This window comes from Aotus nancymaae, unplaced genomic scaffold (genome assembly GCF_030222135.1).
Source record: "Aotus nancymaae isolate 86718 unplaced genomic scaffold, 86718_ANA_hifiasm-v0.15.2.pri h1tg000004l, whole genome shotgun sequence".
Lineage (NCBI taxonomy): Eukaryota > Metazoa > Chordata > Mammalia > Primates > Aotidae > Aotus > Aotus nancymaae.
This window is the reverse complement of record NW_026988415.1, coordinates 42,503,607-42,528,759: the sequence shown is the minus strand read 5'-3', so window position 1 is coordinate 42,528,759 and position 25,153 is coordinate 42,503,607. Positions and strand designations below refer to the sequence as shown.

The 25,153-nt window shown below is 36.2% G+C and overlaps 1 protein-coding gene across 1 annotated transcript in view; it reads left to right on the top strand.

Moving 5' to 3' along the window:
• The window catches only part of IL1RAPL2 (interleukin 1 receptor accessory protein like 2), a 1,111,506-nt gene that overhangs the window by 358,359 nt on the left and 727,994 nt on the right, over positions 1 to 25,153 (top strand). The window lies entirely within an intron of this gene.

Here is a 25,153-nt window from a genome sequence, read left to right as displayed (position 1 = left end):
AGCTGTCACACATGAGGCGCCAGTGCAGGGACTGGTGACCTGCCAGCCTACTGGTCAGAGCAGCATGTCCCATACAAGGCAGTACTGCTGTGGTTGCTTGCCCATTCACTTGGCTCCACTGCCCACTGGGAAAGATGATAGCTCTGGAAAGAGCCTTTGGTTAGTGTTACAGCTCTGTAGTGTTAGCAGCTCTTTATTGTTACATCCTCAGGGTTATAGCTCTGCAGCTTTTGGTTGCCATCTCACCATATCTTGCCAATTGCTGCCTCTCCACTGATTGCTGATTGACACCATCTCCACCGTCTCACCATCTTACCTCTCCACCAATTTCTATTTCTGCTGTCTCACTCACTCTCACTTGCTGTCTTTGTCCCTTTGTTGGTCACCAGATGACACCGGGTAGGTGAGCTCCAAAACTGGGGCTTAGCTTGGAAGGTTCTTGGCTTCACCAAGGAAGGAATTCAAGGGCAAGCTGGTGGTGTTAGACAGCAACTTCTATTGAAGTAGCGACATACAGCAGCAGCAGAGATACTGCTCCTTGCAGAACAAGGTTACCCCATTAGCAGTGTGCGAGAGTAGTAACTCAGGGGCAGTTCTGCAGTTATATCTGTATCTACTTTTTATTATATGCAAATTAAGGGGTAGATTATGCAGAAGTTTCTATAAAAGAGGTGGTATCTTTCAGCTCATTGGATTGTGGCCATGGAAAGAGGTGATAACTTCTAGGTGTTGCTACGGCAATGGTAAACTGACATGGCACTTGTGGGCATGTCTTATGGAGAGATCCTTTCACTTTTTCCCTGTTTCAGCTAGTCTTCAGTCTGGTCCAGAGCCCAAGCCCCACCTCTGGAGTCAAGTCCCACCTCCTACCTCATAATGAGCCAAGAAAAGCAAGGTACCATTTGAAATGTGCAGAGTAGTTCCATTTCTACAATGTTTAAATACATATAAAACAATGTTATAAATTGATGTTACTTCTACATACGTATGCATCTTTAAAAGAATGCAAGAGAATGATAAACACCTAAATCAAAATAGTGGTTACCTAATGGTGTGGGAGTAGGAATGAGCATGCAAGAGTGGAGGAGTACACAAAGGGCTTCAACTATATTGGTAATATTTCTAAGCTACTTATGTTTCATGGGTGTTCATTATATGAGTATTCATCTTTTTGAATGTTTATAATATTTCATAATATGTCAAAAGTAGCATACTATGTCTCCTATGCTCTATACTCGCTTTTCCTCCTGAACCTCTATTTAATTATCAAACTCTGAGAGTATTCTCATTGATGGTGGAACACTACAATATCACTACTATCATTCGACTTAGTTCTGAATGTATCAGTTAATACAATTAGATGAAAGAAAGAAAAGTAAAATATGTAAAAACAAAAAGAAGAGGCACAATAATCATTATTTGCAAATGTTATTACATATCTGGAAAATCCAAGAGGACTAACTGGAAATTATTATAATTGTATAAGTATATATCTGTAGAAATATAGAAAATATAACAACAGATTTCATGCATAAAAGCCACTAAAACCTAGCAATATAAACTTAGGAAATTTATAGAAACTATATGAAGAAAAAATATATTTTTATTTATTTTTTTCTTTCTATGATACTTGAATCAAGATGAAAAAACTTTATTGAGGAACATGAATAGATGGAGAGAAATATCCTGTTTTGGGATAGAAAGACAATAGTGAAAAGGCATTAAAATGTAATATAATCCCAATTAAAATACCAAGGGAACTTTGGACTAGGAATAGTGATTTTGAAGTACATATAAAACATGAAAATAAATGTGAGAATAGCTAGGAAAATTATGAAAAAGTGATAAATAAGGATTAACTTTACAATATATATTCTAAGCTGCTGTAATTAAAGATGCAGGAGTAGGAAGACAGATCAAAGAAACAGGTTTTTTTATTCTAGAAATAGACTCAAACACACATATAGAATTCAAGGGCCATATTAAAATAGAAAAAAACATGTTAAAATTGGCTATAGCGTAAAAAGTAAAGGTAATTTCCTATCTCATTATAACAAAATTAATTCCAGAAAGCCCCTATATTTGAAATTATGTGAGTGAAACTCTAAAAGTATTAGAAGTAAACATGGTCATGGGGAGATGGGGGAAGGGGGATCTTCACATAAAATGCCTAAGATGCAAAATCTAGAAACTCTAGTGGAAAATATTAATAAATGTCACTATATAAATTAAAAAATTCTATCTAGAACAAATATAATGAAAAGGGAAATTCTGGGAAATATTTTGCAATGCATGACAGATAAAAGTTTGATAATTTATTGTGAATCAATACAAGATCATTCAATAAAAAAGACAAGATATGAATAAGCAATTTACTAAAGGAGAAATATAAATGGATTATAAATATAGGAAACAATCATCAGTTACATTTATGAATAAATGCAGATTAGAATGAGTGGCAAATGGTAAATTTTGATAGTTAACAGTGTTGGTAAGTTAACAGATAACATAGAAGCAAATCCATTTTTAGAAATTTGTCATACTGATAAGTGGTTCTCAGTCTGAAGTGAATTTGCCCCTAAAGAGACATTTGGCAATGTCTGGAGACGTTTTTGATAATCACAACTGGTACATGTGTTACTAGAATCTAGTGGATGGAAGCCAGAGATGCTGCCAAACATTCTGCAATGCACAGGTCAACCCCCTAAAACAAAGAATTATCTGGCCAAAAATGTCAATTGTACCAAGGTTGATAAATCCTGTTACAGATATACGTGTGTGCAGATGCATGTTTAAGGGTGCTTATTGCTGCTCTGTTTGTAAAAGCAAAGCATTGGAAGCGACCTAAATATCTATCAGTATGGGTCTAGTTAACTAAAATATGACGCATCCACAAAGGGCTTTTATATAGTTTATTTTTTAAAATAAGGTAGATAGATGCTGAGAAGAATATGTTTACAAAAGACATGAATAAAAATATCAGGATTCAGACTAGTGTATGCAATATGTCTCCATTTGTGAAATAGAAAAAAAATACATGAAAATATACATGTATGCATATATGTGTGACAATCTGCAAGTACGCTCAAGAAACAGAGAATGGTCACCTCTGGGTAATGAATTTTTTGGGTGGAAGACTCATTTTTTATTATGTTATTTTTTGTATTATTTGAAATTCTACTTTATGAAAGTATTATTTTCACATTCTTTAAGAAACCAAGCCTGATATTATCACTCCAACTTACCTTTGCAAGCTTTAACTCTTTTTTTTTTTTTTGAGACGGAGTTTCGTTCTTGTTACCCAGGCTGGAGTGCAATGGCACGATCTCGGCTCACCGCAACCTCCGCCTCCTGGGTTCAGGCAATTCTCCTGCCTCAGCCTCCAATAGAAGACACACTCTGTGTAAAGTGGGCCAAGTCATTTTTTTAATTTTGTGTCCTTTACCTACAAAGGTATTCTGCCAATTCTCGTTTTTGCCTTCTAAACTCCTCTAAGTGGTTGTGGGTGTCTGGCTTTTCATCTAGGTTTTTAAACCCATTTCATTCTTCTATATGTTTGTTTTTGTACCAGTAACATGCTGTTTTGGTTACAAAACAAACTAGCCTTGTAGTATAGTTTGAAGTTGGGTAGTGTGATGCCTCTGGCTTTGTTCTTTTTGCTTAGGATTGCTTTGGCTATTTGGACCATTTTATGTTTCCATATGAATTTTAGAATAGTTTTTTTTCTGTGAAAAATGTCATTGGTAGTTTCATAGGAGTATCATTGAATCTGTAAATTGCTTTGGGCAATGTGACCATTTTAACAATATTGATTCTTCCTATCCATGAGCATGGAATGTTTTTTTCATTTGTTTGTGTCATCTCTGGTTTCTTCCAGCAGTGTTTTGTAGCTTCCCTTGTAGAGATCTTTCACCTTCCTGGTTACCTGTATTCCAATGTATTGTTGTGTGTGTGTGTGCTCTTGTGTAAATGGGATTGTCTTCTTTTTTTCTTTCCAACTGTTATTATTATATGGGTAAATTGTGTATTCTGGGGGTTTGGTATACAAATAATTTTGTCACCCAGGTAATCAGCATAATACCTGATAGGTAGTTTTTCAGTCCTCACTCTCCTCCTATGCTTCACCCTCAAGTAGGCCCTGGTGTCTATTGTTCTCTTCTTTGTATCTATGTATATTACATGTTTAGGTGTGTGTTCTTGAGTTGACTCTCAGCTTACACATTGTTGGTATATAGAAATGTTACTAATTTTTTTTACATTGATACTGTATCCTGAAACTTTGCTGAAGTTGTTTATCAGATCTAGGAGCTTTTCGGCAAAGACTAGGGGGTTTTCTAGGTATAAAAATAATATCATCTATCAAGAGTGAAAGTCTGATTTCCTCTCTTCCTGTTTGGATGTCTTTTATTTCTTCCTCTTGCCTGATTTCTCTGACTAGGACTTCTAGTAATATATTGAATAAGAGTGGTGAGAGTGGGCATCTTTGTCTTGTTCTGATTCTCAAGGGGAATACTTCCAGCTTTTGCCCACTCAGTAGGATGTTGGCTGTGGATTTGTCATAGATTGCTCTTATTATTTTGAGTTCTGTTCCTTCAATGCCTAATTTGTTGAGGTTTTTTTTAACATGAAAGGATGTTGGCTTTTATTGAAAGCCTTGTATGCATCTATTAATATAATCATGTAGATTTGGCTTTAGTTCTGTTTATGTGATGAATCATATTTACAGGTTTGTATGCTGAATCAACCTTCCAAATACAGCATGTTCTCACTTAAAAGGCAGAGCTAAACATTGTATACTTTTACAATGAATACAAAAAAAGGGAACAATAGACGCTGGAGCCTACTTGAAGGTAGAAGGTGAGAGGAGGGTAAAAATAAAAAAACTACCTATCAGACACTATGTTTATTACCTGGGTGATGAAATAACCTGTACGCCAAACCCCTGTGATATGCAATTTATCCATGTAAGAAACCTGCACATGTACCCAATGAACCTGAAAGGTAGAAAGAAAAAAATAATCACATGGTTCCTGTTCATTAATACCCCTTATAATCTTCTGTTTTTCTCTTACATAAGTGATCAGTATACACATTTTCATGTGTATAAAAAAATAAAGCAAAATCCATCAAGGTAAGTCCCATCTCAAAGATAATTTTCTATACTGAGTCTTCCCTCATCCTCTCAATCACTTGGAAGTACTCATTTATAGACACACAACCCCCATACCCTGTGCTATAGTGATTTATGTGCTTTTTTACTTTGTTCATACCTCCATATCAAAACCCACATTAGATTGTGAGTTTTTTTGAGGGAAAAATCATATCTTATTCATCTTTGAACCTGTTTTATAGTATGTAGCAAAGTGCCTGAGGCATAATCATTGGTCAATAAATATTTGTTAGGCTGACTTGAATTGAATAAAGATTTATAATATACAGGCAAATATAAATGGGTAAACAATAAACAGAAAGCAAACAAAAAAAACGACAGAATTAGTTCAGTTTGTTGGTAACCTAAACTCTGTTGTTTAGTGCTTTTTAACCTATACATTTAACTATTGTTAAAAATGTATTGTTAAATGTATACTGCATTTTCTGAACAGAAACCAACTGTGTATACTGTAATATACCTATGTTGTGTTTTTGCGTTTCCCTTAACAAAAGCCTTTCAATTCTTATATATCAATTCCACTAAAATTGTAATTGCTACTTTTAAGTCTCAGTCATTTTTCATATGTCTCACTGAGGAAAGTGCTATTTGTTTTTATTTTACATGTGATGCATAATTGTACAAGCACATGAGACACTTCTTTTATCATCTCTAGCCTCTATGTTTCTTGACTGTTTCATTTTACTACTGAAATCCAGCATTTCAGATATTCATGAGGCTGAAACATGTTCATAATTATCACATTTCCCATTTCTTTGGGAGTAACATGATACATAGTAGAGAAACTCACTATTTCTTAGGGCATGCTTTGTCATCTGTTTTATACATCCCATGATAAGGTCAAATTATGGTTGGAGTTTGTTATGCAATTAAGAATTTTTGATCCTTTGAACCATTATACATTGTCCAAAAATGTTTTCATCAGATTGAGACTTGGTTGGAGGTGTGAATATTGAATCTTACCATTTTCTAGTCTTTCTGAGTAATTTAATAGACTCTCCCAATATATTTGATATTTGTTTCTAAATCAGAATTTGGTTTATTTGTCACAGTAGCTTTCATTTCTTTACTAGAGGGGAAAAGTATTCTGCAGTATCAAATATTTTATACACACACACACACACACACACACACACACACACACACACACATACATACATATAACATTTTCTCTTCCTCACACAATTCTAGCTTGTAGTAAAAATGGGCCATGTTTTTTTTATCCCCCTGTGAAGCAGTATTATGACATTGGCCACTCATTCAACAGTGGTTACTGTTCTTCCTTGTGTGTGCAGTTGTTTAAATGCAACCTTATCTCTCAGCGCAATTTCATCCCAATGATTAGAAAGTTAGCGAGGTTACTTTCTATTGATAATGCTCTGGCTATATAGCCATTTTACTTGTTTCCAAATTTATAATCACTTTGGCAAGCATAGATGTAAAATTTTAGGAACCTCTGGCCTTTTTACAGGTATTTTCCTTGGCAAGAGCCCCACTGAGTTGGCAATCTAGTAACCTACGTTGTGAGGGCACATCATAAAAGGAACACCAACATCTAGAATTAACTTTTGGCTTTTCAGATGGAAGACAAGGATATAAGAACCAGGTGTTGCTGTGATTACCTTTAGTATTTGAGGTAGTTGTAATGTTTATTCTATTTCAACTTTGGGTAAATTTAAGGAGGCAGGGGAAAGATAATTAGTTTATAATTTAAAAACATAAAACCAATGTAAGAAAATCTGCCATAGTTCATTATAGTGTCCAGATTAAGATTTTTCAGTCTCTTTCAGCATAATTTATGAGCCCAGAGTTAATCACACATGGGATTTTCAAAATATTTAATTAAGAAAAAAATACAAACAAGTACTTTGGTGAAAATATGGCCCACAGTAATTCCATTATCTCCACTGTTAAACCTTCCCACTAGCTGCTATTTTATTCATCTGTTCTTATGTGTTATCTTGCTAGATGCCATGTGAGGAGCCCACTAAGGTAGAATGAAACCTAATCTTTGCCTTCAAGCTAGCTCTAGAGACAGTAATTAATATGGAAACAAGTGCTCCATTGTGTGATTCAGACAAATATGTTGGGAGATAGAGTTTCAAATGGACTGGGGTCATCAGAGCAGGTCATATGGAGTAAATAGGACTCAAAGGGTGGATTTCACCATTACTATTTCAAACATAGTAGTGTAGAATTATGGTAATCATGGGTTGGGGATTCTATTTTACATTAAGGTCAAATAAATTTTCTCAGGTTATAGAAGATAATTCAACCTAAAAATATGTATCAAAAGAGAGCATGAATGCAGATAAATTTTAAGGTGTTTTTGTTGTTACTGGAAAGCAACAGAGTGAGGATGAACGTGATCTCTTGCTATTTTTTACTTGTTAGGGACTAAATAAAAAAGAGAATGACTAAAACTGACTGCAAAAAATAAGAATAAAAATGATAATAAAATTACAACTGATATTTAAGTGAACATTGATGAAAACTTACCATATTATTTAAAGCATGCTATTAAAAAGCAAATTCGCTTAGCTGTTCTTCATTTATGTTTATAAAAGATTGGATGTTTTTAGTAGAGATGTTTTTAGTAGAGATGGGGTTTCACCATGTTGGTCAGACTGGTCTCAAACTCTTTGGCCACCTGTGATCTGCCACTTCAGCCTACCAAGGTGCTGGGATTATAGGCGTGAGCCACCACACCCAGCCTGTTTGTCTCATTTTAAATAGATATGAGTATTTTCAGATAGTAATAATCAAATAGCAAAGTCTCTCCTATCAAATTTTTTAATTGACAAAAAGAAATGTTAGAAGGACCCCATTAATGCTGCACAGCTAAATTGAATAAGTACACATCTGGTTATAGAGATTATACATGTTGGGTATGAGTGGGTGGTTTGTTCCAAACTGTTACTGTTCTCACAGATGTCCGTTTGTAATTACTGCCTCTTGTCAGAAAGATTCTACCCACTTGGATTTCCCAGAATTCAGTGAAGGGAGTCAGAATGGAGAAAGTGAAGGAGATTTGGTCTTGGTGATAAAAAGACAAGTAATATATACATTTTTCCCCTTAAAACACATTTCCCAGAATAAGTGAAGAATTTAATGAATGCCTTTGCAGCTATCAAATATTTGTCTTTTCCTGAGATCCAGATGCATTACATTTACAAACTACTGTATTATCTGTGCCTGTATTTCATTGTTGGCATTTTTTTTGCTAGAAACTCATGGTATATAGAAGGAAATAAAAAGCTTATAGTAGATCCCCAATACTGGTCTTACACATTCAAGCCAATCCATCAGTTTTATATTACTCAATGTCACCCATTTGCCTTTTTGACATCTTTGCTCACAATATTTTCTTCCCTTGCTATTTGTCCTTCAGAGTTCTGCTCAAATTCTACCTCTTCTCTAAAACTTTTCCAGTTTATCTCATATTCCTTTTCCATTTCTCTGAATGTCTCTGTAGCAATGAGGGCTCAATTATATGTGATTTTACATTGGTCTCTAAATTCTTACCCTGATTTTCTTTACTATCCTGACTGCTCCTCCAGGAATGGGCATTTCTCTAACTTCAGTTTCTCTCTATATACAATGAGGGTGATAATATAACCATGTTAAAGGCTTGTTTGGAGGATTAAATGAGATAAACCATGTTAACCCTGTATAGCGCAGAGTCTGGCACACATCAAGTATTCAATTAACTATATTGTTATTATGTACTCTAAAGGCTCAGTAATTAATAGCTTGATTAAGTTTTCTCTCAAGTCTGCATTCTAAGAGACATAATTTTTTGTCTGCTAGAAATAGCCTCAGAGTGTGTCTACAGAAGAACAACTAGTTAAATATTGAAAATAGAGTTAACTAGTTGCTTTCTCTAGATGCCACCAAAAACTAATTTGTCTTAATTACCTGAGTGAAATAATTGATTGTTTAGGTATAATGGCATCAGAATGTGCATAATACATAAATTTTCACCAAGAATTACTGCTAAGTAATATAAGTTGAATAAAGTCATGCCCATGAGGCATTTAGATAGGATTGCCACTTGACTCATAAAACAACCATTTTGACAGGCTTTAAGAGAATTTTTTTCTGACTTCATCAATTGATTCTGTAAGTTGATTAAATTGCATGGGATTTTGTGTATAGAAACACCTTCGATCTTTTTTGGTCCTGCCCTGATTTTTTTAAGTACCAAATATATGGACCAATACTTACTCTTCTTAAACTCCTGTTGTGAGGAATTTTCCAGTTTCAACAAAACGTTAAGACATGACATGGAATGCACATGCAGTGTCTGCCTCACAGGCACTAACATTAATACAATGCATTTTGCTTGGCAAATCAGCACCATCTTAATAGAGGCCTTGTTACCTGTATTCTCCTATATAGTGATCTCTGCATTCCCATTTTCTCACATTTTGGTGGTAAAAAATACATTCCATTTTGCAGTGGGCTTCACTGACTATCCAGACAATAAGCACAAAATTGTCTCAGCCTGTGTGCAAATATCTTACTCAGCAGTCAGGGCTACTCAGGGGGATGTCCCTTTTAGCACAGGAAGTAGCATTCCAGGTTTCTGAAAAGGCCAAGGGAGAGCAAAGCTTTGTTGAGAATGTGACTCAGTGTGATACAAGCTTCTGGCATATACCCAAGGTAGTGGCAGTACTTATTTATTTAGAATTTATACACTGATTTCTTTCAGAAGGCTTTGAGGTCGTTTATAAGTTGTGCATAATATAAAAAAACAAAACCGACAAGGAACATTTAGGGCTTAAAACAGAATAAAAACCATTCTGTTAATGAGTACAGCTATGTTACTTCCAACTATGGAACTGTTCCTTACTTTTTTAATCAGTGAGGGGTTTTCTTGCTTTGTGCTTTTTAGCAAATTAAGCCTTAAATGGAATTTTTCAGGCACTCTTTATTGTTGGCAAGGTCACTGGTAGTCTCTGAGATTTTGTGCCTCCTGCCTCCCTACTGCCCAGGAAGGCTGCCCTCCTGCATTGTAGTTTCCTCCCAAACAGGGTGCTTGGGGACCCAGATGGCCCTCACTGAGTTACACAAATCAGCCCTTAGCTGCTTTGTGACAGCAAGTACAAATGGGTATGATGTGAGTATGTGCTTCCCAGTAAATCATTCATTATCTGCATGATGTGTCTTTCCCTAGGCAATAGGTATGGTAGCATAGCTCCATCAAGTAAAGCATGTCTGATAAATTTTGTGGACTGTTAATGGAAATTTTCTGTGTTTTTCTTTCTAAATGCTTAGTTTATCTTGTCAACGAAAAGCGTAGCACAAATGACTTTGCTAACATCTATGAAGCTCTAAGACCAAGCTCTGATTTTAAAGGTTTGGGAAAGTGATTTGTATTAAGTCTTTAGTCTTCCAGAGTGAAGAGTTAAAGTTTTCATAGTTTTGGCTTTACTGGTTTTCTGCTGTAAAACCAGTAAAGCCATCTGCTGTGGTATGGAGACATTTGCTGCAGGGATACATGCCTTAGCAAATTTTTTTCATCACTGTCACATCAAGTCAGCATTTTTTGCATCTTTCAGTTCTGATAAACTGTTTCTGAATTGACAGCTGTCATCAAGATGCTTACATAGCAATTTAAGGTTAGTCTAATTGACAAAGGTTAAATTTTCTACTTGCTCACTAAACTAAGAAATTGGCGATGGTTTGTAGTTGGGAGCAAATGCCTTGTTATGTATAAATGAATTATGGAACACTGTAGTTTCTATTGCATCTTAATAGAACTAGATGTAGTATCTTATTTCTAAATGTATCAAAGATTGAATTCACAGTAACTCTAGAGTTTATTTTATTATGGCATTATTGATAGGAAGGCGCCAATATATAGACTTTGCCATCTTTTGTTAGCACATGATATCTAATCTCATTCTAGTTAAGCCTTGAATGCCCAAGAAGGCACTATCACAATATTTCTGCTTGAAATAATTTTGTTTTACTTTTTATTGTGCTTTCATTGAAGCCTGTGTTTTTAAATTTAAAAACATGCACTCCACACGTATTAAGATGCTTTTTAAGATGTTTTAGAAACTGTGCATCCAACAGATTCACTGATTAAGTAATGCTACCCTTTCTTTACATATGCAATTTTTCACTGAATATGGACATGTACTTTTCTAATCTACAAACATCCGAACTATGTGATGGTATAGGAACTGCTGATGCTATTTGTACTCACTTAAGGTAGTAAAGAGGCTTATTTAGAGCTGATCACAAAATGAGTTTTCATAAAGTGAATTACATTTCTCATTTTATTACTTTATTATCTTTTTTATATATGGATATCTCATCTCAGCTATATTAACACAGTGAACAACTGGTGGACAAGGTATGTGTATATCCTCCCCCAGAAAATCTGGTAACCTTTGAGAAATGGAGTGCATAAGAAATGTAGTACGTAAGTATTTGCTCTTTCACTCATTCCCTTGTGGTTAATTTCAGTGTAGGCATACTGGGGTACACATCTTGAGCCTGGCCAGCAAATAAGGCATAGGGTTTGGCCATTCTTATTATGTTCTTGGCATCTAATACTCTAACATCATTATGCTTTCCCCTATAATGATTCATCTTTCTTATAAAGCTGCACTTCTAGTCCCAAAGAGAGACTGAAGGAGTGTAGATGGCCCAACTTACCCTTATAACTGGGAGACCAACTCAGATTGCATTGTTTGTACCTGCTGCTAGAAGTAAACAGCATGTCAAGGAGAGTAAAGAATCATATTTTTGGCAAGGATAATTCTTATTAAATATTTTTTCCAGTTTGAATTTTCTTTCTGTGCTTCTGTGGCAACTTTTGCTCCCTTGTACTATATCTTCTCATAGGATAGCTATCATTGCTATTCTTTACATTCATACAGTCCTCTAATGCCCAATATTTGAAATGTTTTAAGTTTAGGAGGGAAAATGGATAGATGATTATATTCCTTCATCAAAACATGGTTTCCTATTTGAATATCCTCTCTATTCTCTGGATTTTAGATATCAACTCCAAAATTAGTTTTAACCATCTCTGTAACTATAAAAGCACAATAAAAAGTAAAACAAAATTATTTCCAAACCATTTCAGATTAGTTATTTGAAATCATTATGTCATGGCACCATTTCTCTTTTATTTTCTTCATCTCTTTCATTATATGTATATATAACACACATACATATATACATAAATTAGACTCCACTGCCGTACTTACCTATTTTCTTGCATCTTCTTCTTGCTTTTAATAAGCTGTAAGCATTGCTTATGTTCTCTTATTCCAGTTCCTGTTTCAGGTGGCTAATTTACTTCTCTTTGTTTTCTGCAAAGGAGTTAGAAACACTTTGGCTCTTGTCTATCATTTGTGTTGCCCTCAGTCATAGTTGTTCTAGATGTTGTTGACAAGGCAATGATAATCCCTATTAAATTCTACCTCTTACATCACCAAAATCTATGTTATTGGCTAGACAAATAGGGCCGATTTGTATCTTTTCACTCATAATAGAAAGGTTTGATGACTTCTCCATGTATAACGACTCATCAGCAAACACTATGAAAATCTGGAATAATATATTTCCTTGTGTGGTGTAAAAGTCACAGGAAAGTGTTAAATTTGGCTTGGCTAGTGGGAGATTCTTCCTCATTTGTATCATGCAAATAAAACTCCGTAACATTTTACAAATCACATATCCACCCTCTCTCTCCCTTCGGGATGGGGTTGGAGGGCTATGTTTTTAACAATGGTAGCATTGTTTTTGATACAAAGAAAGGCAGTTCAAAATAACACTGAAACAATTCTACATTCACGCTTCTTCTTCTTTACAAGGCATCTGACAGGAAAAGTATCAATAATATGCTAATCTCTACAGCAAATCATGAGATACAGGACATCTTGCAAAAGAATATAAGGTGACTTGAGGAGTATAAAGGTAATCTTGTAATTCTTTTGAAAACTCTTTGAAAGCACTAAAACACCAATGGCCCAAGAGAGAAGGAAGACCTTTAAAACATATTGCATATTATTATTCAATAAGGCAAATGCATTATTTGATACCTTCTTTGGGGTCAGTAGCAGTTGAAAGACCTGTGTTGCAAAATTATATTTAAAGGTCAACAGCTGTTTTATTACTACAGATGGAACCTACTCCTGAAGATGTTTAAACACTTTTTTAAAAAATAGAAATTGTGATTACTGTAGGGATGCTTGTCTATCCCTATAGAATTTTTAGGGTCTATTGGATAAGAAATACTTTAGTAAGGATATTTGGCCTTATTAACCGTAGTAAAGTTTGATGTAAGAAATCATAAGGTGATTAAATGCATGACAATTGGCTTGAAATTCAACTTACTAGTAGGAGATACTAGGACATAACTTTCCCCTGCAGATTTGAAGGAATGATAATGCTAGAGAGCATTAAGTAGTGAGAATGCTTACTACTCATATACCTTCTTACTGTCTCTCCCTAAGACCTCGAACATTTCAAGTCTCTAGACACACTACTTTTGGCCCTATTCAATGTATTACTAGATATGTACAAAATAGTAATATATTAGTACATTTAAGTTATTAACCAAGGCAAAGGAAAATTCTATACTGTGCATGTCAGAGGCTCAGTGCTCAAGGTATTAGGCAAGTTACATGAGTTCCTCAAAGGGAAATTCAGAGGAGAGGGTTGCACAGTAGCCAGAGGAAGGTCAAGAGTCTTAAAATCAGGTCCCAACAGAAAGTTGAGATAATAAGCACAATGCAGATAGGGGCCAGAAGGCCTTTCAAAGAATGGACAGAATGCCAGACGTCTACCTTCCAAGTGATGGGAGATAGGAGGGCTGTCTAGAGGGGCACTAATGCTAATGAATTGGGTCTAGACTGTTCACACTGTATTTACATTAATGTGTCAAGGCTGCATCTATTAGGAACTCAAAAAATTAGTCTCTAAGTTAGAATTTCAAGGGTTTTCACTGCCTTTGTTGCATCTTTTTAGCCAACATTTATTGAGTACCTACTTTGAGCCAGGTACTCAGACAGGCTCTAGGGAATGCAGAAATTTATAAAATAGGGTCCCTGCCTACCAGGAGCTCACAGTATTGTGGGGAAGACAACTAAGAAAACCTACAATTATAAAAGCATGCTGTGATAAAATTATTCAGTAAGGGCTAAGGGAGAGTAAAAGGAATACCTGCATTATATGTAGGTATCAGTTATTGGTCATATGTGAGCAAAACCAAGAATGATCTTAGAAGGAGATGTCACTGAAGTTGAATCTTTAAAAATAAGGAGATTTGGACAGGTGGATGAGGAGGCCAGGAAGGCATTCAAATTAGCAGGAAAAACATGTACTAAGGCATTGAGGGAGGCAAATGTGGCTTCTTGAAAGAGCCATAGGTAGGCCAGTTTAGCTAAAAATGAGAGTGGAAGGGAAGAGATTGCAGAAGATGATGCTAGAAATTTAAGCAAGGACCAGATCGTGAATGGTCTTTGTAGGCCATAGTAGAGACTGAATGTTACTCTGGAAACAGCAGGAAATTACTGAAGGATACTAAATAGAGAGTGACATAATCAGATTTGCATTTTAGAAGAAAAGCATACTGGCAGCTGTGTAATAAGTACACAGCTGTGTGATAAGCAAGGGAGTTAAAGGAGTACAGGAGAGGTACACAGAGAGGTACACCTAAGTCAGTTAATAACTGACAGGTTAAATAAGCCCTTACACCTGGCACTTGCATTTGTGAAATGCAGAGTTATTTACTTTGAACTCCTTATCTCTCCAGAATTTTGAGTGCTTCTTACTTTAGAAGAGTTCAAGACATTTACCAGGATGCGATGGTTGAAGGACAGTGATTTCAGACATAGCCATAGTTTATAGCTGCATAAAGTAGTTGGAGGGCTACCAGGATGCAGGGACAATTTTCCTACCATAATGAGAATGACATCAAGGAAGACATTGGCCTCCAACATGGCCCTTATGGCTCTTTCGGAGGTGGAATCCTGACTTTTCACACCACCAGCAATGTCATTAGGGAAAACCAAGACTTTGACGTATCTCTTTGGGCCCTATCTACTGAATACAAGTGTTTGAGATTTAACTTCTTTCATTCAAAGAATGAAAAAGGCCACAAAATCCAAACAACTTTTCAAGTTCCCTTTAAAATTGGTTTACAATTATATCAACATCAGGGCCTCTCCTAGGTCAAGCAATATTGTTCAATGATTTAGCTTGAGAAAGAATAGGGAGAACTTAATTTTTGATTTTCAGTTTCTCTTGAGTTACATTAGTAACACAGCTACATTAGTACCCACAGTTTCCTTTGGAAGTGAAATAAAAAATCAGCATTACCTGTTTTGAATTGTGATCGGGCAGCTGAGCACCTACCTTGACATTGCAAGTCAAGCAGAGTTGCTTGAAAGGAAAGAAAAGTTACACTGATTTTGCGCATTGTTTTTTTTTTTTTTCATTGCCTAATGCTGGCTGACCAAAATGTATTCAGCAGAGAGAGTCGGGAAATTGATTTTATTGAAATTGATAAGTAAAACATATATAAATTAGTAATTACAAAACATAAAATGTTTCTTATAGGTTAGGCATCTTTATGCATGAGTCTGACATTAATTGTCTCTAATGATGGTGCCGAATTGATTCTCCTATTAATATTTTGCAAGTTCAGTTGTTATTGGCACCCTCTGTGAGTGTCAACAGTTCACATGCAAAGAAATGAGAACATATTAAGCTTATGTATACAAGCCAATATTTTTATCAAGGAACTACAATGTTGCTGAAGACAAAGCTAGTCTGAAGAGTAAAGGAAAACTGCTAATCAATCTTTGGTTGTGCACTATTATTTAAGAGGGAATATTTAACTTAAATTTTGCTTGTTATTAAGCTCAGAGTTTGGTTTTCAATTGTAATTTAATTGCATAACTTCTGGTGTTTGGTTGCCTTTCATCTTGATGATGTTATATTCACTGAAGCTTTCAAAGAAGTACAGATAGGAATTAAGTCTTCCCATCCCCAAGTCAACATTTATTAAATTTTTATGTTATACCAGGAACCATACTAACTACTTTCATGGAGAATATTTTATTGAATCTTCACTAAACAGACCTATGAGACAAGTAGAATTTACATATAAGTAATCCAAACTCCAGAATCATGGAATAGTATGTCCAAAATCTCACAGCTGTTAAGTAATAGAGCCATGATCTAAACAGGCTGAATGAGTCTAGAGACCTCACTCTTAACCACTATGCTATACTGTATTGCCGTTTGTTTTTAGCCAAAGCTGAGAATATCACCAAATAAGAGGATTACTACCATTATGAACAGGTATTCTAGCTTCAGAGCCAAATTTTTAGGTACATTAAAATGCTCAATCCCTTTCTACCCTATGATCCAACTTCCACTTCTACTTAATTACCAAAGAGAAATGAAAAGAAAGATATGTCTACAGAAAGACTTGCTAATGAATGTTCATTGCTACTTTATTTATAGTAGCCCCAAATTGGAAACAATTCAAATTTCTATCAACAAGTGAATGGATTATATTCATATAATAGAATAGCACTCAACAGTTAAAATAGGTGAGTTGCTGATCTACACAACATGGATGAATTTCACAGACTTAATGATGAGTGAAAGAACCAGGCACAGCCAAGTACATACTGTATGAACCCATTTATATTAAATTCAAGAATAGGAAAAACTAAATGCTGGTGAAAAAAAAATCAGAACAGTGATTACTTCTGGAGAGGAATCGATTGAAAAGGGTACAGAGTAACTTTCTGGGGTGATGGAAATATCATTTAACTTGATTGTGATGTGAGACACACAGGTTTATGCGTTTGTAAAAACCCATTGAACTATATACTTAAGATTTGTCCATTTCATTCTTTATAAATTATATCTAAATAAAAATATAAAATAAGAAAAAGAATAAGGGCAAAGTTTGACCCTTAAAATAACTTTTACAGAGTCCAAATGGGTAAAGCATATCTAGTTCATTATCAGGCCAAGAATCCAGCTTTAAGGTCATCCACTCTGAGGAGGCTGGTATGAGGTTTTGAGAATGCACAATGGAATTGATTGAATGTGCCTAGCCACATGGTTCTAAGAGTTTTGACCAAAAAGCCATGAGAACAAGATATCAGGGCCCAGGCTGATCCCCAAGGAAATTACTGTGAGCTCCTTGAGGGAAGACCCAGAGTTTTTCATACACTAGGAGGTTTTGACACACTAAGAGACTTGCAAGAATAAAGTGAGCAGAAAGATCCAGTCAGCTGGCTGTGATGACAGATGTACAGGACCTGGGTATTTCAGACTCCCAAATAGAAGAGGGCCATGGAAGCAAGCTGGGAGGCTCCAAAAATGCTACTACCAATTTTCCGAAAGTAGTCAAGGCTTTGGGCTTGAACAAAATGTTAAAATAAGTGCTTCTGTTTTCTCTGTCTAAAGTAACCTGTCCCAGCTATTCACATAGCTTGCTTCTTCATTCTATTCAGGTCTCTGCTCAAATGACAGCTTCTCAGAGAGTCCTTCCTTGACTACTGTGTCTAAAATAATCATCTTTACCCTCATCATCACAGTCTGTCATCTTACCATGCTTTGTTCTTCTTCATAGCCCTTATAGTATGCTATATAGTTTTTTTATCTGTTCTTTGTTTCTAGTCATTCTTTGTTTCTAGTTACTTTTTTTTTCTTTCTTACCTAGTTACTCTTTGGTGTATAATATAAGCACCCTAAGAGCTACGACTTTGTCTGTTTTTCTCACTATCCTCAGTACCTAGGAAAGTGACTGGCAGCTGTTTAATAAATTGCTATGAAAAGTAACATATTAGTAAGACTTACTGGATGAAATAAAATGCTCCAGGTCTATCCCAGTGAGAGCAGAACCTGTCTCTTACATGGCATAAAAGTGTGATTACTTGTACCTAGAGTTACTATATGATACTCAGAAACATTGGTCTGTTTCATAAAACGCACCCATTGTAACTAATAAAGCAGGCAATGATCAAGAAAATGCAAGTAAAGGCCTGGCTACCAGGCTGAATTGAGTTGCCTTTAGTTGTAGTTTCACCTGGGCTATGGAGTTCAAATAGTCTCAAGAGCAAAGGCACAGGCTCCAATTTATCTTTATGATAGAAAGTGCAGAAAGTGCGACTTTTTTATGTGTTGACGTCTGTCAGAGCTAGTCTCCTTTCATTCTAAAAGAGATCAATCCTTCATGTGATAGAGGATTATCCTCTTTGCCACCCATAAGCTGGCTTTGATCCCTCTTATCTCTTTTCCTGAAAGGGTGTCGCCATTTTACCATTTATCTAGCAACCTGCAGTGTTCCAAACAAGGCACTATTTTAATTTAAATAGAGTCATACGTACTCAGCCACTCACATATGTGGCTATTTTAGTGGCTTGAACCTTTTTAGATTTTCCAAAATGAAATATCCAAATATCAGATTCTTAATTTAGGATAGTAAAAGAAGGAAGTTAGGCTATCAGTACAATACTTAGTTTTATGCTTTTTTTCCCTTTATCAGAGTCATTCCCGAAACATAACAGGTTTAGTTTTTTTTCAAAGTGGGAACTTTAGTTTTCTCAATAAGGAAGTATATATTGAGGTTCAGGCCTACTGGCCTCAATGCCAGTGTGAGTCAGTTCATCTTACTTACGCTCAGCAAACATATAATGAAGTCTTGCTGCATGCTATGCACTGTGCTAGATAAAAAGATTAAAAAAACAGATCAATGCAGCCTCTGCCCTCATGAGAATATTATCCATAAGTATGTACCAAGTATTCAGAAGTATCATGAGTAATATAAATGAGGATATGCAGGGTACCATGGGTACAAACATCATGGAGAAAATAGTCTATAGGTTCAAGAAACACTTCCCTGCAGAGGCAGTAATTAAGCTGAGACTGGCAAGATAATTGGAAATTAGCCATGGACAGACTGAAAATGGTTATCGTTTTTCACACTAAGTGAACACATCTTCTTTGATTCTAGCATACATGCTAGCATACAGTTATGCCAAAGCCCACTGGCTCTTTTTCATAAGTAGACAACAAAGAACTGGATACAGAGAGAATATTATGCTTTGAATAAATTTATTCAATCATTTAACACATGGTTGTTAAGTGCTTACTATGTGCCAGACACTGTGGTAGGCCCTAAGAATAGGTCAATAAGGCAGATGAGGCATTTGAGATCAAAGAACTTACATCTAATGGAAGGTGAGAGACAAGAGAATAATATACAAGAAAATATCACTTTGGGAGGCTGAGGCGGGTGGATCATGAGGTCAAGAGATCGAGACCATCCTGGTCAACATGGTGAAACCCCGTCTCTACTAAAAATACAAAAAATTAGTTGGGCACGGTGGCGCGTGCCTGTAATCCCAGCTACTCAGGAGGCTGAGGCAGGAGAATTGCCTGAACCCAGGAGGCGGAGGTTGCGGTGAGCCGAGATCGCACCATTGCACTCCAGCCTGGGTAACAAGAGTGAAACTCCGTCTCAAAAAAAAAAAAAAAGAAAAAAGAAAACATTAGGTCCCAATAAAAATTAAAACTGAAGTAGAAAAAGACTGGGGGTTTCCTTTTAATTAGGTAGGAGGTGACATTTATGCTGAGACATAAATTAAAGAGCCAGACAAGTGAGTATTCGTGAACCAACACCCCAGGAAGATATAGCATCAAGCGTAAAAACCTAAGGAAGCAAACATTTTTCAAGCTGGAAGGACAGATAGGCCACTATTATTGGAGCATAGTGGACAAGGGAAAAGAGTAGATAGAGATGAGGTAGCTAGGAGTCAGTTCATGTGTAATTTTGTGAACTTAGGGAAGTGTTTGGACTTTATGCTAAGTGGGAAGGGAATCCCTTAGAATTTCACTGTCCAATATGGTAGCAACTACTCACATGTGGACATTGAGCATTTAATATGTGGGTAGTCCAAATTGACATGTACCAAAGATTTAGTATGGAAATCAGAATGTAAAATGTCTCATGAATAAGTTTTTAAGGACTACATATTAAAATGGCAATATTTTGGATATATTAGGATAAACAATATAGATTAGTATTGGGTTAAACAAAATTGCTTAATTTTACCTGCTTCTCTGTACTTTAAAAGTGTGGGTATTAGAAAGTTTAAAGTTACATTAGTGGCTCTTATTTGTGTTTTACATTACATGGTCTGTTGGATAACACTACCATATTAGGTTTCAAGCAAATAAGTGATATGATATTATTTCTGGTCTTTTGAAGATCACTGAGGTTGTTGTATAGAAAAAGGACTAAAAGAGGCAATACTGGAAGCAGTAGAATTAAGAGACTTGGAATAGTTAGAAAAAGATAACGGTGGCTTGAGCTAAAGTGATAGCAGTGGAGATAGTAGGAAATGGTACAGCTTATATTTATAGTAGGCAGAGTTGATTTTATTTTCTTATAGTTTGGATATAAGTGGGTGATGACAAAAGTTTCCAAAGAAATAATGTCTTGGATTTTTAGCTTAAACAATTGTGTATGTGGTGGTATCATTTATTGAGATAAAAAAGATAGGAGAGACAGTTTCTGATTGGGGGTAGAAATCAAGAGTTCTGTTCTGGAGTTATTGAGTTTGAGATACTTGCTAGATATCCAAGTTAATGAGTGAAGTAATAAATTGAACATAAGACTCTGAATATGGGGATGAAGTCAGAGCTGAAGATATGAATTTAGGATTCCTAAGCATGTAGCTATAAACACCATCTGTGAGAAAAGACCATCACCCAGTGATAGTTTGTAGGGAAAAGAAGAGGGCCAAGGACAGAGTCCTGGGGCATGATATCATAAAAAAGTTGAACAATAAAGGAGAATCCAACAAAGGAGATAGGGAACATCTGGTGAGTTAGAAGTTAAAAAGGAGTGGCAGCAAAGAACACAAGTATAGGAAGTGTGAAGGAAGTGGTCAATGAACTTATATGGTGTTGAGAAATCAAGTAAAGTGAAGGCAGAGAATTTCTATTTGGAAACATAGAGGTGATTGGTGACCTTGGTGAAGTAGTGGCAGAAGCCTCATTGGAGTGGAATGAGGGAGAGGATGTGAGTGAGGAAGTGTAGACAGTGAATGTGACAACTTTTTCAAGATTTGCCTTGACAGAAAGTAGAGAAATGGGGCAGTAGCAGGAAAAGAATATGGTAACCAGGGGAAATTTTCCTGTGTATTTTTTTTTTTTAATTAAAATAGAAGCTACATCAGGCTCGGTGGCCAATGCCTGTAATCTTAGCACTTTGCGAGGCTGAGGCAGGAGGATCGCTTGAGCCCAGGACTTTGAGACCAGCCTGGTTAACATAGTGAGACACTGTATTTACAAAAAGTGAAAAACAGTCAGGCATAGTAGCACACACCTGTTGTCCCAGCTATTCAGGAGCCTGAGGCAGGAGAATTGCTTGAGCCCAAGTGGTAGAGGCTGAGGTGAGCTATAATCACACCACGGTACTTCAGTCTGGGTGACAGAGTGAAACCTCATCTCTTAAAAAGGGGTGGGAAAAATACTATAGTATTTTATTATTTTATTTATTTTCGAGAGAGGGTCTTGCCCTGACACCTAGGCTGCAGTGCAGTGGTGCAATCATAGCTCCTTATAACCCTGAACCTCTGGACTTAAGGGGTCTTCCCTCTTCAACCTCGCAAGTAGCTGAGACTACAGGCATGTGACACCATGCCTAGCTGACATTTATGTTTTGTAGACATACAGTGGGTCTCATTATGTGGTCCAGGCTGGCCTCAAACCTTTGGCTCCAAGTGATCCTTCTACCTCAGCCTCCCAAAACACTGGGATTAAAGGCATGAGGCACTGTTCCCAGTTTAGAGTATTTTAAATGCTGATGGAATGATCCCATAGGGAGGAGATTTGATTGCACAAGAGAGACAGCATAATTGCAGGAGTGCTGTCTTGAGAAATCTAGATGCAGCTCTTTAATTGGAACAGGAACACACCATCTATTGAAACAATAGAAGACAGAGAGTGTGCCAAGAGATTATGTGTACATGGAGTGGGAGAGTGTGGGGTAGGAGTGGGAGGACAGGGCAGTGAGATGAACTCTTGCAGCTGATTTGAAGACAGGGAAGAAGGTGTGAAATAATTTTTCAAAGTGCAGAAGTAAACATACTAGGGAAGTGTAGCAACATCTCTAGGCAATGTTGTGTGCCATTTGAGATTTGTAGCCATGCGTTTAAAGTGAGGCCAATCTGCACAGTTGTATGGTGTCCAAAAACTTTCTGGAACTTGAAGGAGAAACTAAAAGAAGTGGCTCCTAATAAATTCTATAGCTAAGATCATCAAAGGTTACTCATTTTTTACTTTATTTATGTTGCCTGATGTTCACATAGTCTGGTCTGCTAAATATGGACTTTTCCCTTATGCATGGGTGTTACAACAGAAAGCTTTATGTTTGCTTGCAGGCGCCTCCTTTTTCTACACAATGGTGTGTATACTGTGACTACATGAAAACCAGACATCCAAGTGGAGAGTGAAAAATTTCCCCCAGCTTGCTTTAGTTCTAGTATACATGACCTATGTATGTGATAATACGCAATGATATTTTCCTGCTATGTACAATGCAAACATTTCATTTCATTCCTGGTGTTCCCAATTTTTTACTCAGTCCTTTGCCATTTAATCTACTTCAACATTATTACCCCTCCCACTCATAACATTTCTCTTTTTTTTCTGCATAAGACTTTTCTAATTTCTCTGCTGTTTCTCATTCTTTTAAGTATCTTTGTTCCTCTATGGATCTTCTATCCTTCCTCAACTTCTTTTTCCTCTTTCATTTTCCTTCTCAAAGCCTTTATAGATTGACTCCCTAGAAAATCATATATGGTTATATTTTTATTGTACTATTCCTTTTATATGGAATGTTCTCTCAACAAGGTACTTACCAATATTTCTTGAAAGTTTTTTTTTGCAGATTATTTTTTTGAGATAGCCTAAGCTCCAGAGGAAGGACATCTGTTACTACAATGGAATTGTAATTAGAAGTCTACTTTCCATTTATAGCTCTAGATTTTTAAAAAAATTCCTTGGGATTAGTGACTCAACAGAAAACAGAGAATTGTTATTGGGGATTTGGGACACTATAAAGACAAGTACAAGCTGGAGATCTTTCATGGGTGGCACTGGGAGTTTGGGGCCTGTTTGCAATCTACTAAGATGATATGGACCCTACCTGAGATTATGATGGGAGTCTAAAAGTACTGATTGTACTTTCACACCAATAGTTGGTATCAATAAGCACCAACTATTGTACTGTTGGTACCTTATTTTATTCATGTTCAAAAATGGTATTTTTATTCCTTCACTGACCTTGACTTTTTTCTAAAGAAACAGTCATGTACTCAATAACTGCATTGACTGAAGTACAAAATAAAATAAATTTGAATTAGTAAATGTTTTAAAATAATTTCAAAAATGTCTAATCTGATACTTTTTAAACATTCTAAATATTAAAGGTTACATTAAAATGGTGCCTGTTGCTGAAAACATTACACTAGCCCTGATGTGTTATATGAAGTCCATAGAACTACAGGTTGGTTATAATTAAAATATAGTTATTGAAGACAATATGTTTGTATTGAATTCCAGATATAATGAGAAATCTGGCTTGCTGTCTCCCTGCCATCAGCCTCCATGAATGGGGCATTTTAATCCCTAACATTGTTCCAACACCTGAAGATGAATCTGGTCCCTAATCAGAGGAAATATGAACAGAAAGGTCTATTGGAGTCCTTGGCCCTGCAGCAGGTCATCCTTCTTCTATTCTGCCTCTTGCTTGTTCCTTTTGACCAACTTCCTGCTTTGTACTGAAGTTTAAGCAACCGGGTTCCTACTTTTTGTTTACCACCACTTTCTTTCCTTACCTTGTGCCTGACACCCTCTGGCACTGCCAGCTAAACTTTTAGTACGAGGTTATACCATAATAGTTGGTCCTACTGACCTATTAAGATGTCTTACGTTGCCTAATGTTGGATCTTCTTGATGCCAACTACCTGACTAGACTTCCTAATGTTGCCTCTCATATGATCTGCACAGAATACCTGTAGTATTCAGAGGACTATGTATAGTCTCCAGGATTCTGAATATCTCCTCTCTGGTCTACTCTGCAGAGAGTAATTCTCTTTTGGCCCTTTGCTAATCAGTGTAATCATTTGCAAAGGAACTGAGTTCTTTCACTTCATTCAGTAGACAGTGAGCAAATCAAGATGAAAAAGCTAGCCTTCAGGAGGCTCAACCTGCTTTATTATTGTGGTCTGACTGTTTTGTCTCATGTGAAGCTTTTCAAATAAACCATTCTAACCAGAAGAAAGAAGATGAAACAGTTAAAGCTCAAATCAAACAAACTCAAGAATAGTTAAATAACTGCTTTCTCAGAGAGGAAACCAAAGCAAAGGCATTAGGAGAGTGTTGATTCTTAGTAGAATAAACTTCATTGGTAAATCGGGCATCTTTTAAAGTGAAGCTCTGTGACTCTAGTTCTAACCATGGGATCTTAATAGATGGATACACCAAGCAATGTGACAAGGACATGGTAAAGGGCTTTCCTATTACATAGTAGGTAAACTCAGGGGATAAAAAGCAGAAGCAATTCATTGGCTCAGGTTTGCATATCAAAAGAATGAAAGATGATGTGAAAAGTGAGGGTACTCCTGAAGTGAACAGAAATCAAAATCTAGTTAGGTTGGTAATTGAGACCAAAGTGAAAGCAAAGGGGGTAAAAATAAAAGCAATGAGTTACTGCAGAACGAATTTCGGAAGATTGCAGCAAGAGCTGTGTGAAATTGAATGAGTGCAAGGAGGAAATGGCACAGAATAGAAATGCAAAAGCATTGAAAGTCCTTCAATAGGGTCCAAAGGGTTCTGCCTGTCATCCACCAATAAAAATAATAGGAGATAAAGAGGCCTGCTACATCTGAACTGCTATATTAAAAAAAGCATGGTAGG